This window comes from Hemitrygon akajei, unplaced genomic scaffold (genome assembly GCF_048418815.1).
Source record: "Hemitrygon akajei unplaced genomic scaffold, sHemAka1.3 Scf000154, whole genome shotgun sequence".
NCBI lineage: Eukaryota > Metazoa > Chordata > Chondrichthyes > Myliobatiformes > Dasyatidae > Hemitrygon > Hemitrygon akajei.
Genome location: NW_027332040.1, coordinates 1059046 through 1078406, shown reverse-complemented (window position 1 = coordinate 1078406; position 19361 = coordinate 1059046). Strand labels below are relative to the sequence as shown.

The following is a 19361-nucleotide window of genomic DNA, read 5'->3' as shown; positions in this document are numbered from 1 at the left end:
ACAAAGCCACCCATTGACAGCATCGCATTGGTCTGTGATGATAAAGTCTATGGAGCCTAGGAATGGACGAAATTAACCATAACAATCACGAAACCGAGAGGTAAATCTGAGGGTGATTTGCAACAACATGAATTTACTTCTTGAAATGTCATTTGCTTGTCTTTAAGATTTGCATTTTCGTGTCAAGCTATCCATACCTCATTACAATTTGGATTTTAATTGAATGGTATCATGTTTCTTTTACCCCAGCTGATGGGAGATACGTCAGCCTTGTGTACTGTTGAATATTCAATGTGCTGGAGCGAGTGTAAATACATGGCCGTTGAGATACATCAGCTCAGAGTTCAGGGAAATTGTGGCAACTGTAAGACAGGCTGAATCTCACACAGCATGCTTGAAACATTTTACCGTGTCAGAAAGACGTTGTACGTGATCATTGCTGTTATTGGTGTTCCTGGTAAGAGCATAGCCAAACCAATATTTGTTGTTCTCTGTCCGCGTTCTTAGGACTTGTTCAGTTACCGATCTCCTGATATCTAAATTTGAGCTTGGCATTGGAGGCTTCATTGTCGACAGCTACTCTGCTCCGACCGTGGAAATGTCATCCATTGAAGGTTTTTCTTTCCGTTGTCGTTTTCAGTTCGGTGGTATGCCAGAAGAGCTCACATGTTATGTGGTATGTCCTCATCCTGCTGAATCCTATTATCGTTGTTTAAATTATAAACTTTGAAGGTTTAATGTGAGTGGGAGAGAAGGAATGAAACTTTCCCAAAACCCTGTCTGAGTGTGTACACTCCCTCACCATCTTCCTCCCTCCAGAGTGCTCTGATCTTCTCCGTCACCCCTTCCCCCCCACCACTCACCAACCTCTCACCCATCAGCTCATCCTCTTCTCTGTCACACACCTCCATCTTCTCTTCATATCCCCACCCATTGCACCTCATCCTAATTATCCCCTCCCTCATTCTCACCTCCTCCTCTTACTCCACTCATCACCTCTCCCTCCTTCTCCCCTTTCTCTTTTTTGAAAGCCTCACCGCATACTGACGGTCACTGAATCTAGCCCGTGTACTATCCAGGATAGTACAGAAAAAGAAAGAGGGACAGAGCCTTTGGGACAGGAAGAGAAAGACGGCGAGAGTGTCGCGGGGACAGACGGAGAAGAGATGGGGGGGGGGAGAGGGGCGGAGCGATAAAGGAGAGGAGAGAGGCGAGGGAGAGAATGGCGGTTAAAGATATAGACATGGGTAAGAAATAAACGAGCAAGAGGAGGAGATGCAGGAGAAAGAGAGAGGGGAGGGATAGGAAAGAGAGCGGGATTGAAAAGGATAAGAGAGGAAGGAGAAGCGAAGACTGGAAGCAAAGAGAGGATGGGGAAAAAGGTCACGCTATGATGGGGAGAAGCACGAGGAGCAAGCCGAGGAAGCGGGAGAAGAGACACAGAGACGGGAAGAGAAAGACGGGAGAGAGGGACACACATGGTTGGAGTGAGAGATAGGTCTGGGACGTATGAAGGAAGTGAGCCTGTGGAGAGAGAGAGAGGGGAGAGAGAGAGACTGAGGTTGAAAGAGACGGTAAGAGAAAGAGTGGGGAAAAATGACTGCGGAGTGACTAACTGGGGCAAGCGGCAATGCGGAGAGAGAGAGAGATGTGGAAGGGAGAAACTCGGGGGAGAATATCCAGCGAGAGGTTCGGATGGAGAGAGAGAGCACTGTTAGAGAAAGAGAGACAGGAACGAGAGGGAGACTGAAGAGAGAGAGAGAGATTTAGGGAGAGAGAGACTGGGGAGAATGAGAGGTTGGAGAGATAGAAGGAGATGGGAAAGAGAGATTGGAGAGAGCGAGCGACGACTGAGAGAAACAGGGAGAAAGTGGAAAGGAGAGTGGGAAAGGTGAGGAGTGGGGAGAAAGGGACGGGGAAGGAAAAAAAAGCAATTGCAGAGAGATATTGGGTGATAGAGCAAGAGTAAATGTGGAGGGGCAGACCAGATGATGGCAGAAGAGAAACAGTGGAGCAAGAAACTTAGGGCCCAGGGGTAACGCGAGTGACACGGGGGAGGAAACTGGGCAAGAAGAGAGACACGGTTTGAAAGACGTTAGGGGAGCAAAACGTGGAAGAGAAGACGGAGAAAAGAGTCGGATGCGAGAGGGAGTCTGCCGCGAACGATACACGGCAAGCAGAGAAAAAATGGGGCGAGAAAGTATAAAAAAAGTAGAGAGGGTGGACGGGGAGTGAGGCTGGGGGAGATGGAGAAAGATTCTGGGGCATAGAGACATAGAGACCGGGGAGGGAGAAATTGGAGAGAGGAAGATGATGCGAAATGAAGAGACAAGGGAGAGAATGTGAGAGGGTAACTGGATAGCTTCGGAGAGTGAAACTGGGAAAGTGGTGAGATAGACGGGCAGTGTTTATTTCTATGTTTCCGACACGCCAGCCTCCACAGCTGTACTCTGTACAGTGTTGCAGGGATCCACGCAGTCAGTCAGTAATACAATCTACCTTCACTTCTTTAAATGACTGTCCCTAACATAAAACTGTGACCTCTTGTTCTTTAACCTCCTAACAGTCAAAATGTGTTGGAGTTTATCTTCCTTTGCAATCAGATAAAACAATCAGATAAGCAAAACCATCATTTTTATCTCCCATTTGCCAGCACTCAGCCATAGTCTTCACTGCTTCTAAGTATTTGTAAGTTTCTCCCCCTTTCTGAACTACGGCAATCCGAATGGCAGACACCGATGGATGAGTAAACATTATCCCCCTGCGCTTCACAATAAACCAAATCCCACTGCGCTTTGACACCCCTGTGGTCAGAACAGGTTGCTCTCTCTTAAACCGATTTATGTTTCTCATCATTTGTATTCCACTATTACGTCTGCTCAGGTTGTTCCACGTCCCTGAAATAATCCCCCGCCTTTTCAAAGGTTCCTCATTAATGAAATATTCCATCCCACACAATATTCATCCATGTCCCACTTCGGCACATTCATGTAGTGTAATCATATCTGTAGCGTACTGTGACTGTCAGAACTATACATGATATAGTAGCCGTGCAACAACGTATGTTTCATAATGCAGGCAACACATCTTCGCTACATTCATCTGGCGGATAATAATGCCATGTAACCTTTCTGAATTATTCACATTTATTTGAAGACTTCAGACATGGAGAAATATTGCACAGAGTGAAGGGCTGCACGGACGGGGTAAGGAAAATTGAGTAAATCCCTGTGGATACCGCTTCGCACAGAGCGAAGGGCTGTACGGACAGGGTAAGGAAAATTGAGTAAATCCCTGTGGATACCGCTTTGCACAGAGCGAAGGGCTGCACGGGCAGGGTAAGGAAAAGTAGAGTAAATCCCTGTGGATACCGCTTCGCACAGAGCGAAGGGCTGCACGGGCAGGGTAAGGAAAATTGAGTAAATCCCTGTGGATACCGCTTCGCACAGAGCGAAGGGCTGTACGGACAGGGTAAGGAAAATTGAGTAAATCCCTGTGGATACCGCTTCGCACAGAGCGAAGGGCTGCACGGGCAGGGTAAGGAAAATTGAGTAAATCCCTGTGGATACCGCTTCGCACAGAGCGAAGGGCTGCACGGGCAGGGTAAGGAAAAGTAGAGTAAATCCCTGTGGATACCGCTTCGCACAGAGCGAAGGGCTGCACGGGCAGGGTAAGGAAAAGTAGAGTAAATCCCTGTGGATACCGCTTCGCACAGAGCGAAGGGCTGCACGGGCAGGGTAAGGAAAATTGAGTAAATCCCTGTGGATACCGCTTCGCACAGAGTGAAGGGCTTCACGGGCAGGGTAAGGAAAATTGAGTAACTCCCTGTGGATACCGCTTCGCACAGAGCGATGGGCTGCACGGGCAGGGTAAGGAAAAGTAGAGTAAATCTCTGTGGATACCGCTTAGCACAGACGAAGGACTGCACGGGCAGGGTAAAGAAAAGTAGAGTAAATCCCTGTGGATACCGCTTCGCACAGAGCGAAGGGCTGAACGGGCAGGGTAAGGGAAAATAGAATAGAATTAGAGTAGAAAATCCTCGTGGATACCGCCTTAAGAGATAAGGGTCTGAACAGACGAGGTGCAAAGAGCAAGTTCTGTGGGTACCGCTCTGAATAGAGTTCTGCACGGGCAGAACAGAATAGACGAGGCATAGAATTCCCGTTAATTAAATATGAGATTACAAAAACTTCAGAAAAATGGGAAAGAAGAACTAAAAACCTGGTCACAAAGTGGCCAAGAGAAGGAAAGTTTGATGTAAGTTTGTGCGAATAAATGGAGGGACTAATTAAAATATTACAAACCAAAAGATAAATCTAAGAAAAGAGGGCAAAAAAGAGAACGAGAAATGGAAGTGCTAAAACTCTTCAGAACGGAGGGAGAAAGGCTGAGGAGGACAGGTAGAATATTGATTACAAACGAGGAAGACACTAAGGTGCTGGAGAAACAGCCTGTTAGAGAGAGAGGAGGGTACGGTGAGAAGCTGGCTTCAGCTCCGTACCCGGATGCGAAAGAAACAGAAAAACCCCCTCCCTATAATGAGGAAGAAACCCCTAAGCAGTGCCCCCTGCTGACGAGAACAGTAAACATGCAGGGAGAAGTCCAAGTTTGGGATAATGAGGAGGAAATAAACAATACGAGAAGGAAAAAAGCGGCGATATAGAACGAGATAGAGGGAGAAAAGATAAAGATAGAACAGGAAAGAAGGGAGATGGAAAGAGAAGTAGAGAGGCTACACCAGCTGAGAGAGAAGAGGGATTATGAGGAGTATCGGTTATACTGTAGAGCAAGGGTGTCAAACTCATTTTAGGTCACGGGCCGGATTGAGCAAAATGCAGCTTCATGCGGGCCGGATCAGTCGGACGCGTGCGAACGCAGCTTTCGTTGCCTCCGTTTTTTCAGCCTGCTCTCATGTGTCTCAGTCTCTGCTATAACTACAAAGTGTTTCACTTTACAAATTCCGTTTCTTATGAAGAAGACTGCCGAGCAAGACTGCCGAATAAACACTAAAAACCCTGAAAACCTGGTACCTGAATAAACTCAGCATTAGCCATATCATTCGCCATAGGCGCTTCGATTACTGGGGCCAGCTTTAATAGTAATTAGATATTATCTCGCGCGCCAAAGATAATTCCACCGCGGGCCTTGAGTTTGACATATATGCTGTAGAGACAGACAGACTAGAAGAGAACAGGAATCATCTAGACAGCAAGAATGGAGCGAGTTGAGAGGAAGTTGGAGGAAGGTAGGAGACGAGAGTTTGGAGGAAATACCAGAGAGGACGGAGAAGCAGATATTGGAGATGGAAGAGGGGACTAGAGTGGAGAAGGAGCAAGGAAGAAGGTATACCCCAGGAAGGTATGAGTGGCAGCCAGTAGTACTAGGGCCAGCAATAGATGAAGAACCAAGTGAGGAAGGAAGCTTGATTACATGGAACGGGGAGAAGGAAATGCTGCCACTGCTGGTAAAGGGATCAGGACAAGTAAAGTATATCCCTTGGGGATCCCAGGACCTGGAAGGGCTGAAAAATACTCTGCCTATTTTGCACGAGGGGGCAGGAAAGTGGATTAGAGCCTTTGAGAAGGAAACAACGGGACGATTGTTGGCTGTGGGAGATTTGAAGGCACTGCTGATAAGATTGATGGGAACTTCCAAGTTGAAAGAACTGATGGAAATGGCTGACGTACAGAATGTGGACAGTCCACAGACTGTTGGGGCCAATTTTGATCCAGTGAGACAGAGGGTATGGCAGGCGCTCAGGAAGCTTTATCCACCCAGAGTAGACCCCAAAGCCATAAAGGGGGAACTACTGGGAGACACTGAAAACGCAGCAGCCTATGCAGAAAACCAGTTGAAAAAAGTGGAGACTGGAGACTAAGCAAGAGGTGGAAAATAACTTGTTACTGAACTGACTGTTCCGACAGAGCATTTTGGATGCAATGCCTCCGCAGGTCAAGTCTAAATTGGAGGAAGTGGTTGGGCTGTCATCACTGACCCCACGACCATTCAGTGATCACGTAGTTCACACGGTGGAGAAATATCGGAGAGTAAAACGAAAGCTGGCTGAGCAGCAAGAAGAGGTGCTGCGAAAGGTATTGCAAATGCAGCTCGAAGAACTGAAATAGAAGGAGAAAGAAAAAAGCAAAAAGATGCTGCCAGCCATCACTAGTGTGATTACAGCATTTCCACAGATGCCCTATTGGGGACAGAGTAGAGTTGAGCAAGAGCCCAGACAGGACTGGGAGTCCCAAGGAGGGGGGCAGAGGAGTTATGGGCAAAGAGGATTAGAGAAGAGACAGGGGGAAAGAGAGGCAGAAAGATTGTGTTGGGGATGCAGCCAGCCTGGACACATTTAAACCATGGCCTGGACACATTTAAACCATGGCCCGTCTCGTATCAGCAGGAGCCGATGGTAAAGGAGCCACAGTTTGGCCACATGCCGGCTCCTGGGGGTCCAAGCACACCTGTAAACCCCTACGCAAGGTATTAGGGGTGCCCCGAGAACTTGAGTGGGAAGGAACATTACCCAATGATAACGAGGGAGGCAGAGGAGGAACCTATGGTTCAGGTTATGTTAGAAGGGCAACTGACACCAATGATGATAGATACTGGAGCCACGTACACTTGCGTACAGCCGCAGTATGCCCTTCACCTTCCCATGTCAGGAAAGTTTATTAAGACGGTAGGGTTCTTGGGGAAAACACAGTTGACACAGTGCACGGCTCCAGTGCATTTGAGAATGGGAAATAAAGGAATTGTTTTACCAGTACTAGTATCTGAAGGAACTCCGATTAACTTGTTAGGCAGAGATGCTTTATTGAAACTGGAATTAAAATTAGAATGTACTAGAAACGGGCTGATCGTGGAAGGAACAGACGTTGAGCTAGTAGTTAGGGAGGCTAAGAAAGCCAATGTTTTTTTGGATAGGGGACATAGAAGATCAGATTTGGGAAACCTGGGAGAAGTGGAAACAGGGCGCGCAGGCCATATTACCTGAGGCTGTAGCGCCCAAATCTGAGTTACATTGTACTGTAATTTTCGATGAGACTCAGAGTAAGGAGGTAGAGGAGAGATGGAACCTGAGGACAGATATCCGACAACACCTGAAAGGAGAAGCTATAGTAATTGAGAAGCAGGGGGCGGCCCTGCAAGTCAGGTGGAATACCTTTTTGAAGAAATGGCACAGGATACCGGAAGCTGCACCCCACATAATACTGCTGGTAAATGAGAGATACCAGTCTAAAGGCCTAGGACCCCTAGTAAAGCAGGTAAGCACCGTAGTGGTTTGGAGAAAGGTTATGCATGAGGTATGGATATCCGGAGACAACAACTACATTAAGATAGGGGTAAACATAGATGTGACAGGAACTATGAAGGAAGTTGAAGTAACTCCTCAGCCACACATGCCGTTGTTGGGGCAGGCAAGGGGTCGGCAGAAAAATAAAAGGTTGGACAAGTTGTCATCTATTCTGTGGTCGCAACATGACACGGACGTGGGGAAGATAAAAACAGCCAGTCCGGTGGAGGGATGGCTAAAGAAAGGAGCAGTTCCACCTAGGAGACCACAATATCCCAAAGGCGGACAAGTCTAAGTGGAGACTGGTGCATGACTTACGAGCAGTGAATGAGGTAGTGGGGGATTTGGCAGCAGTGTTCCTGATTGATTTATGTTCGGCTTTCTTCAGCATTCCCCTAGCCGAACAGTGTCAGTAATTGTTTGCATTTACATACAGAGGCAGCGAGTACACCTACACTAGAATGCCACAAGGATTTAAGCATTTGCACATGTTTTTAACCAAGTCTTGAAGGCAGATTTGGGTGGCATTCCGCTGGAAAGTACACTGATACAGTATGTGGATGATTTGCTCTGAAATTGAGGAGCAGTGTGAACAGGATACTATGACTCTTTTAGAGAAACTGGCGTATGGAGGACGAAAGTAGCTAAGCAAAAGTTGCAGTTTTGCAAGCAGCAGGTGGAATACTTAGGGAGTATGGTATCTAAAGGTGTAAAGGCAATAGCGCCGTCAGATTGAGGCGATAACGAAGGCTCCAAAGCCCCAGACAGTAGGGCAGATGAGGACGTTTTTGGGAATGACAGGATATAGCTCAGACTGGATTGGAGAATATGCTGAGATTGTAGCACCACTGAGGCAGATAATGAAGGAAGCAGGCCATACCAATTTGAGAACTAGCCTGCAGTGGATGAGGAGGCGGAGATAGCCTTCAACACTATTAAACAGGAACTGCAGTCAGCCCCGGCGTTAGCATTGCCTGACTATGAAAAGGTTTTCCATCTGTATGTAACTAATCGACGGGAAGGCTATGCCGCAGCAGTGCTGACACAAGAGACAGGTACTGGGAAAGCGAAGCAGCTAATAGCGTACTACAGTGCAAAACTAGACGAGGTGGCCCAGGGGTCTCCACTTTGTTATCAGGGATTGGCAGCACTGTACTATGCGTATGAGAAGGCATCGTCTGTAACTATGGGTTATCCTGTGATTCTGTACACACACCACAAGGTAGCAGAATTGTTGGATAGAGGGAAATTTGTGCTAACACCAGCCAGGATGGCAGCGTATCAGATGCTGTTGACATTTCCTGATGTAACCATACAAAGATGTACCACTAGCAACGTAGCTGATTATGTCCCTTTGAGCTGCGAAGGAGAACCCCATGATTGTGTAGGGAAAACTATGACATTTGCCAAGCTGAGAGCAGATTTACGGTCAGAGCCACTAGAGGATTCGGATAAAAAGGTTCTGTTTGTAGATGGTTCTTTCTATAGGGATTATGATGGGAATCATGCGGGATTCTCAATAGTACAGCAGGACCAGTCAAGCTTCAAGACCATCAGAGTGGACGCTTGTCCACAACCGTGCTCCGCCCAATTAGCAGAACTCAAGGCTTTGACAGCAGCATGTGAGACATGGAAGGTGAGAAAGTAGACATTTACACTGATTCGGCATATGCCCATGGGGTATGTCATCTGTTTGGGGCAGTGTGGAAACAGAGAGGTTTCAGGAACAGTAATGGAGACCCCATACAGCATTGTCAGCAAATTTCAGACTTAATAAAAGCACTTATGAAACCCCAAGCACTGGCTATAGTGAAATGCCAGGCACATAAGAAAGGGAATGGTATGATAACAAAAGGGAATCAAGCTGCGGGCGAAGCGGCCAGGAAAGCGTCTGGGTGTACATCAGCTGTTATTGCACCCCAGGTAAGCCTAGAGCCGGAACTCATGGTAGAGGACCTGGTTGCAATGCAAGGTAGAGCAACGTTGGCAGAACAGACGATGTGGAGGCGAAGGGGGGCCAAGCAGAACCCAGAAGGCCTGTGGAGCACGGAGGATGATTTGTGGGAAGCACCTACTCCTTTGTTGACTATCCTAATCTCAGAAGCGCATGGAGTGGACCATTGTGCAAGGGGGGAAGTAATAAATAAATAAGAAAGGATGGTTTCTGGTCACCTTACTTACAGGTTTCGGTAGACTATATTTTAGCACAATGCGAGATTTGTGCACGGAATAACATTCGAGAGGGGATTACAACCCCAATAGTTCACATACCCGTGGCTGAAGGACTCTTTCCACATCTGGTGATCGACTACGTAGATATGATAAAGACGGTAAGAGGGAAAAGATACATTCTGGTGGTAATTGACAGGTTCAGCAGGTGGGTAGAGGCAGTGCCCTCGAAGGATCAAGGGGCAGGAACAGTGGTAAGTTCCTGACAAACGAAGTGATCCCAAGATTTGGAATATCTGCGGAGATTGGCTCGGACAACGGTTCGGCCTTCATCCAAAAGGTGGTCAAATTGGTATTACAGGTACTGAGAATAAAGCAAAGGTTTGGATGTGTGTACCAGCCGCGGTCACAGGGCATGGTGGAAAGAATCAATGGCACTCTGAAGGCCAAGCTGAACAAAATTTGTGCAGAGACTAGACTGAATTGGGTTGATTCATTACCGTTAGACCTAATGAATATGCAGACTAATCGGGTAACATGCTTGACACCACATGAAATGCTAACTGGAAGGCCCATGCCAATGCCGCAATGGAGAGGACCATATAAAGGACCCAGCTTAGAGCAACTGGAACTGGAACTAAGACAATACATGCGGCAACTAACTATGATACATCAGTCTATCTCTACGCAGGAAAAGCAGAAAGAGCCGGAGACCGTCCACGGGGAAGGACCAATCCGACCGGGAGATCAGGTCTTCGTGCGAGCGTTTCGAAGGAAGTGGAGCGAACCAAGAAGGGAAGGGCCTTTCACGGTAATCAAGACATCACCCACTGCGGTTCAGGTGGAAGGGCGTTCCACTTGGTATCATCTCAACCACTGCACTAAGGCAGTTCCGTAGGTACAGACAGAGCCGGAACCCGAGGTAAGTGGTGAGGAGGAGCAGATTGCACAGACCAGCCAGGAGGAACGAGAAGCCGACACTGCAGCACAGGAATTTGACCAGGTGGTAAGAGAAGTCTTTGGTAATTCTGATGAATATGAGAATGAAGTTGGGGATAGTAGTATTCCTCCAGACAATGGGGATGGTTCGGGTACATTCAGTTTTGCCCCACAGGATAACACACCCGCCTACTATAGCGCAGATTTGGAAACCATCAACATGGAGGATATGGCATGGGAATGATGTAACCCTGGGAAACTCGGGAGCACGCAGTAAGAGAAGTAGCACACATACCGTTTTGCCGCGACAAGAGAAAACATGGTACCAATGGGCAATGTATACAGCAAGCACGATGGGAAGACAGAATTGCTACCTGTGCTCAAGGGCAAACCCTGCGCAGCATGTAATCCCCATGCCTTATAATTCTTCCACTTGTGCGCAGTGACGTAGGGAACACATGGAGCGATGTGGGGAGCGATGGGGGCAACGATGTCCTGGTCCAGTCAATGCCAGGGCTTGTTACATGAGGATTTGTGTTAACACTGATCCCTGTTATCGAAACTGTTTGAACAATGCACCCATGTGCCCATGTTGGTGTATGTTATATCAGGCGTCCTCGCAGTTTGACCAAAACAAGCTTGCCTATCACTGTAATTATTACAAACCCTGGACTATAAATAAAAGGAGCCAAACACCTATGCAGGAACAACTTATGATGCAGGATCATCTGAGTTATGAATGCTTCATGCGGGTGGGCACTCGCCCGGATGGCCACTTCCAAGGCAACTGCACTCAAACGTGGGATGTCACCCCAGGTAAAAAACACATAACGGGTTCCCCTCCTCCTAGGGTGCATTGGGCACTCAAACTATCCCATTAGCAGACACCTGGTGGCTGTGTGGACAGGAAGGAGGTCTGAGACCTACGTTCCCCCTCAATTGGGCAGGAACATGTATGCGTGTCATGCTGCTTCAGGAAGTTATAATGTCCCCTGAAGTACAGTCCAACGCTAACTTCCCTGAGCAGCGGACACTGCTACGGCGGAAGAGAAAATATGAACCTAACCCGACAATCCGGATTGACAGAATAGGACAGCCGAGAGGTATACCTAACGAATTCAAGGCGCGGAATGAGATTGCTGCAGGCTGGGAAGCTCTCATACCTGTGATAGGGGTAAGCAAAATTGTTGAATGGATAAATTATATATACTACACTCAACAGAGGTTCATCAACTACACCGATGATGCGCTGGAGGCCTTAGGGCAACAGCTGGATGCAGTAGCAGGATGGCGTGGCAAAACAGACAGGTACTGGATTGGCTTTTGGCAGAAAAAGGGTGTGTGTGTGTAATGTTTGGAGAACAATGCTGCACTTTCATACCGAACAATACTAGCCAGGAAGGGTCTTTCACCAGAGCAATGAATAAATTAAAGAATCTGCAGAAGGAGGTCAAACAGAATGCAGGATTTGGGCATCAGTGGTTTAACTGGCAAGCTAGGCAAGAGCGATTAATTAGTTAATATATAGATGATATGCAATTAAAACTTGATTGGGTATGCTGATGAAACCGAAATGTAACTGAGATAAGAAATTACTATAAAGAATGCTGTACACCGGAGCTCGGTGGGCTTTCGGTGACAAGTTCATTGATTGCCTCAGCCTTTGTTTGCAAATAAAAGTTTAATTTTCTTGAAGAATTGTCTGTGTCTCCAGGTCATTTCAAGTAACCACGACATGATCTTGCATTTCTCGTTGCACAAGGGATTTCCTGCGATTCACCATCTGCGATCCTCTGTCATCCTGCCCCATGTCAGCGCACTGGAGTCTTCTGCGCCCTCTACTGGTGACTAAAACGGGCTTGATGGTTAATTCACGCGCCTGGGGAACCAACAGGAATGGGATTTACAGAAGTGAGGATGCAATTAAATAACTTCATTGGCATTGCAAAAGACAAGAATAAATAATATACAGACGGCGAACAAATAAATGGAGTAATTTAACATTGTATAATACTGTGAGAAACGAAAGTACCAGTAAATGTTTCTAAACCAGCTGAGCACTGTCACTGTCCCCAGAGTGATTGCCCCGATTTTCGTGGTGCAATATATTTTTTTGGTAACAAATGGCCACGGATCGATCAAAAGTGAAGAAGACTAAGTACCAGACTGAACAAAGAGGAACAGCGTGGATGTTAAACACCGATGCACACTCAGACAAGAAGAAAATTCCAGTTAGCATGTGAGCATTCGGAATCCTGCTCAATATCTGGTGCAGGACAACGATCAGCAGATCCCCCGCTTTCAATGCAACCAGTTAGCGAGTGAGAACTCCGGAGAGAATTCAAAATACTGATATGCAAAGTGACTTCGGTTCCTTCTGCAGGATACCCTAAAGTTTACCCTCCAAGGTTGAGTCGGTGGTGAAGTAGGCGAATGCAAAGTTGGCATTCATTTCTAGCGGTATAGAATACAAGAGCAATGATGTGGTTGTGAGGCTCTATAAGGGCTCATGAGACCACACTTGGAGTATTGTGTGCACTTTTGGGCTCCTTATTTTAGAAAAGATATACTGACTTTGGAGAGCATTCAGAGAAGATCCAGGAGAATGATTCAGGAATGAAAGGGCTACCTTATGAGGAACGTTTGACATCTCTTGGGCTGTATTCCGTGGAGTTCAGGAGAATGAGGGGAGATCTCAGAGAAACTTTCCGAATGTTAAAAGGCCTTAACAGATTAGATGTGCCAAAGTTATTTCCCATGGTAGAGGAGTCTAGGACAAGAGGGCACGACTTCAGGATTGAATGACGTCCATTTAGAAAAGAGATGGGGATACATTACTGTAGTCAGAGCATGGTAAATCTGTGGAATTTGTTGACAGGTCGTTGGGTGTATTTAAGGAAGAGATAGATATTTTCATGATTTGCCAGGTCATCAACGGGTAGGGGAGGAGGTAGATGCGTAGGGATGACCGGAAGAACTGGATCAGCCCATGATTGAATGGAGGGACAGACTCGCTGGGCCGAATGGCCTGCATCTGCTTCTTTATCTTATGGTCTTATGCTCATATGCAATCAGCGCAAGATTAAATTCCTCACGAGGTCGTTACGAGGGGCATACAATCTTAGTGGTTACACATCCGGTAGCGTGTTCCTTTAATTTCATGAGGGACAATGTACAAGAACAGAGATATGTTATTACAAATGTACTTGGCTCGTTTCAGCTCTGACTGAAGAGCTAGTCACGGCTTTCGACAACGCACAATCGGGAGGAAGATCCCCTGCACAAATGTGCTGAAGACTCTCACCAGAGTCTTGGGACATGTTCCTGGGATGGAAAGTTTCACAACAGGGACACACAGGTACCCGAGATAAGAGCTTATTCCTGGTTTTCATCAGCAGTGAATAACTCAGAGAAAGATCACTGATGATTAGGCAATTTCATAAATGGTGAGGGAAAGGTGGTCAATGGGGCATCAAATACAAACACCACAGAACTTAAATTCCATTCAATATCAGAATTAGAATCCGGTTTATTAACACTTGCATCTGTCGTGAAATTTGTTAACTTAGCAGCAACAGTTCAATGCAAAGCATAATATAGAAAAGGTAAAAAAAAACAATAAGTAAGTAAATCAATAATGGTATATCGGTATTGAACAGATAAAAAGTGGAAAAACAGAAATAATATATATTTTAAAAGTGAACACAAGTGAATCTGCAGATGCTGAAAATAAATGAAAACGCAAAATGCTGGCAGAACTCAGCAGGCCAGACAGCATCTATGGGAGGAGATAGTGACGACGTTTTGGGCCGAAACCCTTCATCAGGAGTGAAGTAACACGTCGTCACTACCTCCTCCCATAGATGCTATCTGGCCTGCTGAGTTCTGCCAGAATTTTGTGTTTTTATTAAAAAAAGTGAGGTGGTTTCATGGGTTTAATGCCTATTTAGGAACCGGATGGCGGGGGGTAGACGTGTTCGTAATAGTGACCCATTGAAACTGGCGGGAGGAAAGGATTTTGGGAATGCCTAGGGTGGAGCACCGCGGGAGGAGTGTGAGACGGATGTCATAGAAGGAGAAACAGGGGCGGAGCGTGAAGCGGTTACAGATATACCCAGACATGATTTTTGTTTTTGAGGAATAGAGAGCATGGCGGTAAGGGTAGTATTTCTCTCTGCGTGTCAGATGGGGGAATACTGGGAATCTTCCAGTCTCACAGATGGCCACATCTACGACAGGTGCACCGAGAGTCTGTTAGGGATCTGGAGCTGCGGCTCGATGAACTACAGCTTATTAGGGAGAGTGAACAGGAGATAGAGAGGAGCTATTTGTCACCCTGAGGCTCCAGGAGTTAGATAATTGGGTGACCGTTAGGGGAGCGAGGGAAAGTGCTCAGATAGTAGAGAACACCCCTGTGGCCACCCCCCTCAGTAATCGTTATCTTGTTTTGCATGCGGCTGGATGAAGTGACCTGACAGAGGACGATCACAGCGATCTGGCACTGAGCGTGGTCCTGAGGTGCAGAAGGGAAAGAGGAATATGAGGAATGCGGCATTCACAGGGGATTCCATCGTGAGGGAACAGACAGGGGATTTTGTCAATCTGATAGAGACACCCGCATACTGTGTTGCCACCCAGGTGCCAGGGTACGGGTTGTATTGGATCGGGTGCAGGGTATTCTGAAGGGAGAGGGTGAACAGCTAGAAGTCCTGGTACACGTTGGTACCAATGGCATAGGTAGAAATAGGGAGGAGGTCCTGACGAGAGAATACATGGAGTTGGGTAGGAAGTTGGAAAGCAGGATCTGCAGCGTAGTATCCTCGAGATTGCTGCCTGTACCTCGTGCTAACGATTCGAGATAACACAATCAGGCATGTTAATGAGTAGCTGAGACTGGTGTACGGGGCAGGTTTTCCGGTTCCTGGATCATTGGGACATGTTCTGCGGGAGGTACAACCTGTACGAAAAGGACGGATTACACCCGAACCCAAAGAGGTCCAATACCATCGCGGGAACACTTAATTGAGCTGTAAGGGGTGGGGGGGAGGGCGGGTGGATGGGAACCGGAGTGATAGGCGTCAGGAAGGGGAAAACAGAAATAAGTCACGGATAGCGTGCAACAGAGATGATAGAAAAGAAAGGCTGGAGATGAGGCATAATCACAGCCAGTGGGATGAGCTACAGGGCAATAGAGGCGTGGTGCAGTTAAATCAGAAAGCAACAAATACTGGAATGAAAGTGTTGCAGTAGAATGCACGCAACAGAAGAAATAAAACGGACGATCTTTAAATTCAGCTACTGATTGGCAAGTATGAGGATGTGGCCATCTCTGAAACTTGGCTAAAAGATGGCTGCCATTGAGAGCTGAACGCCCAAGGATATATGGTGCATCGGAAAGATGCAAGGGGTGGGGGAGTGCTGGTGTAGCCCTATATATAAAAAATGATATTAAATCATTGGAAAGAGATGACATAGGGATTGGAATGTGTAGGATCTCTACGGGTTGAGATAAGAAATGGCAAAGGTAAAAGAACCCTAATGGCAATTGTATACGGGCCTCTAAACAACACCCCGGATTTGGATTACAAATTACACCAGGAGATAGAAAAGGTGTGTCAAGAGGGCAACGTCATGATAATCGTTGGGGATTTTAACATGAAATTCGATTGGGAAAGCCAGGCCAGTACTGGACCTCAAGAGAGAAAAACTGAAGAATGTCCAAGCGAACAGCTTGTTGTTGAACCCAATACCGGGTTGGCTGTGCTGGATTGGATTTTGTGTAACGATCGGGGGTGATAAAAGAGATTAAGGTTAAGGAACCCTTAGGGAAGTGTGATCACAATGTGATCGAGTTCACTTTGAAAATTGAGAAGGAGAAACTAAATGTCAATGTGTCGGTATTTCAGTGGGAAAAAAAGGAAATTTTAATGGCATGAGAGGTAAACGGGCTAAAGTTGACTGGAAAGAGACACTGGCAGGAAGGACAGCAGAGCAGCAATGGCTGGAGTTTCTGCGAAAAATTAGGGAATTGTGAGACAAATATATTTCAAATAAGAAGACATTTTCGAATGGAAGGTGGACACTACCGTTACTGACAAGTAAATTCAGAGATAAAATAAAAGTAAAATGGAGAGCATAAAAGGAAGCCAAATCTAGTGGAAGGTAGATGATTGCGAAGCTTTTAAAAACTTACAGAAGGAAACTAAGAAGGTCATTAGGAAGGAAAAGATTAATAATGAAAGTTAGCTGGCGACTAAAGAGAACAAGAGAATTGAGGGTAGATAGAGGACTAATAGAAAAAGACGCTGGAGTTAATGTAATGAGAGACGCAGAGATGGCAGAAGAACCGAATGTGAATTTTGCATCAGTCTTCACAGTGGAAGACATCTGCAGTATACCGGACATTCAAGAGTATCAGGGAAGCATGTGCAGTGAAAATTACGACTGTGAAGGTGCTCAGGGCGCATAATGGTCTGACAATTATGGACAAGATCAACAATAAGAATTTTCAGGATGGAGTAAAACGGGGGAAGAAGCCAAAATCAGAAAATTGGGAGGAGCTGGAAAGAGCACAAGCTAGAAGGTAGTAGGTGAAACTGGATGCGTGGGATAGTGGGCGAAATGTAGCTTGGGTGATAATGGGAAAAAGCAAAGAGCTGGAGAAGAAGGAATCTGATAGGAGAGAGTGGATCATAGGAGAAAGGGTAGAAGGGGACCGAAGTGAGGTGATCGGCAGGTGAAGAGAAGAGTAGAAGGCCAGAGTGGTGAAATGAAGAAGAGGGAAAAGGGAGGGAGAAAATACTGGAAAGCCGAGATATCTGTGTTCATGTCATAAAATTGGAGGTTCCATAGACAGAATTTAATTGCAGTTTACTCCTCCAACCTGAGGCTGCTCATGTGGCAGCAAAGGAGACGATGTGCGACATTTCAGACCAGGAATGGCGATTGGAATTGAAATGTTTGGCCACTGGGAAATTCTGCTTTTTGTTGTTGGAGCCGAGATGCTCGACTAAACGTTAATTAATCTGAAGAAGGCACGTCTGTATGAAACGTCGACAGTTTATTCATCTCCACAGAAGTTGCCTTATACGTTGAGTTCTTTCAGCATTTTGTATGTGTTGTGATTATTGTTGTTAACGGTTTTCGTGTGTCCATTATCTTCGTAAGTCTGGTTGCGATATCAGGTTAAGGTTCTTCAATATATTACAGGAGCATACAAACAAAATATATTTTTTTATATTTCTATTGGAAGATCGATAACTGAGACAATTTCCCAGAGCGGATCTATAATCGAGACAAAGACTATGGAGTCTGGGAATGGACAAGATCAACAATAAGAATCATGAAACCGAGAGGTGAGACTGAGAGACTTTCACGGCAGCATTCACTGAATTCTCGATTCATCATTTCTTCGTCTTTGGGAATTTGCAATTTCGTGTGAAGCTCTCCATACCTCATCATATTTGAGATTTTACCTGAATGAAATCACGCTTATTTTTACCCCTGCTGTTGGAAAACAATTGAACACTCAGCGTGCTAGAGTGAGTATAAATGAATGACCGTGGAGATTCATCAGCTCAGAGTTTCTTCAGCGAGACCGCGGGCAGCTCGAATACAGAGTGAATCACACACGGAATGCCTGAAACTATCTACAATGTGAGAAAGATATATTACTTGATCGTTGCCGTTATTGGTGTCCCTGGTAGGAACAGACGCGAACTAATCTTTGCAGTTCAATGTGCGCGGTTTTTGGACCCGTTCAGTCACCAACAGCCGTTGTGATGCCAGTGTATTAGTGAGTGTAGTGCAGTCATTGTGACAGAACTCTTGTGTTCCGTCAGAAGGTTCCTTGCAGTTTAATCAATAGACAAGGCTGAAAAGAAAAAAAAAAACAAACATTAACTGAAACAGATGTAGAGTGGAAGATCGGGGAGATGGATATAGTTTGTGGACATGACAGGCAGCTTTGATTTATCAAGGTAAAACCGCTATCAGAGTAAACTCCAATTCTCCAGCGCGCTCGGCACCATCCAGGGCCACGGTGTTTTTTTTTTTCCCCCGCACCAATAGTTCAAGATGCTTTAATTTAAAATTGAAAGTAATTGTGCTGTGTTTGAAAAAATGCTACAAGGTTGAGGAGAACGCGGAAAGCGAAACCCTGGTGAGATTCACTTGTGTGTTCAATCTCGGACCATCGGGAGTTTTGAAAATTCAAATCGTGTCGCTGTGCGTTTTCGTTTACAAGGGTTTGTTTCCACGCCTTATTATCGGTGAAGAGGGGTTTCGCCAACCAGAGGTGTCTGTTAGGTGCCTGACGGGGTAATGTACATGCAATACTCTGGTCGGGAAAAATAAACATCGAACCATTTGGAATAATGCTTCTGTAATTTGGAGCAGGTCAGGAAGAATGTGCAAAAAAAAAAGAAAATGGGAACTTCCTGATCTGATCCGTTGTCGTAGTTTAAAGGAACCGCATCCAAGTGTATTTGCAGAATTTAAAAGCAGCGAGCTCAGCTGGGCCGGCGAGGGCAGGTGACAAACGGGAGTCGAAAAGGAGATGGATGCCTGCGAACAGAGGAAGTAAATGTGCTACGAACTTTGAACATTGTAAATGGACAACCTCAGAGGCAGCGGGGCGTAGTGACATGCGATGAGTGCCAGGATATGAAGGAAGTGCCGAGGTATCCAAACTTTACACATCGGTCGTAAAGCTCCCTTGGCGATCAGTTGACAGTGCCTCATTCCCAAATCCTGCTCCTCTTGCAGTACCGAGTATGTAACCTTCCTCCCTGCTTGCGCACCATTGCTGAGTCTGCGAAGCACGATTTACGCCTTTTAAACCTCCAGTATTGAGCGCCCGCCAGGTTTGATTGTTCTCTCTTTACAGCTTATCTCTGTCCCACAGAGCGTGAGAGAGTAATTCATTGATTCCTTCTGCTGTTACCTCACCCCCCTC

General features: G+C 46.2%; 1 protein-coding gene across 1 annotated transcript in view; it reads right to left on the bottom strand.

The window, feature by feature from the left end:
* Positions 1-12160: 12160 nt before the first annotated feature.
* The window catches only part of LOC140724037 (uncharacterized), a 388007-nt gene continuing 380806 nt past the window's right edge, over positions 12161-19361 (bottom strand). Inside the window, exon 4 of the transcript XR_012098025.1 lies at positions 12161-12284. The gene's annotated coding sequence lies outside the window, so the exon portion shown is untranslated. The remainder of the gene's footprint in view (positions 12285-19361) is intronic.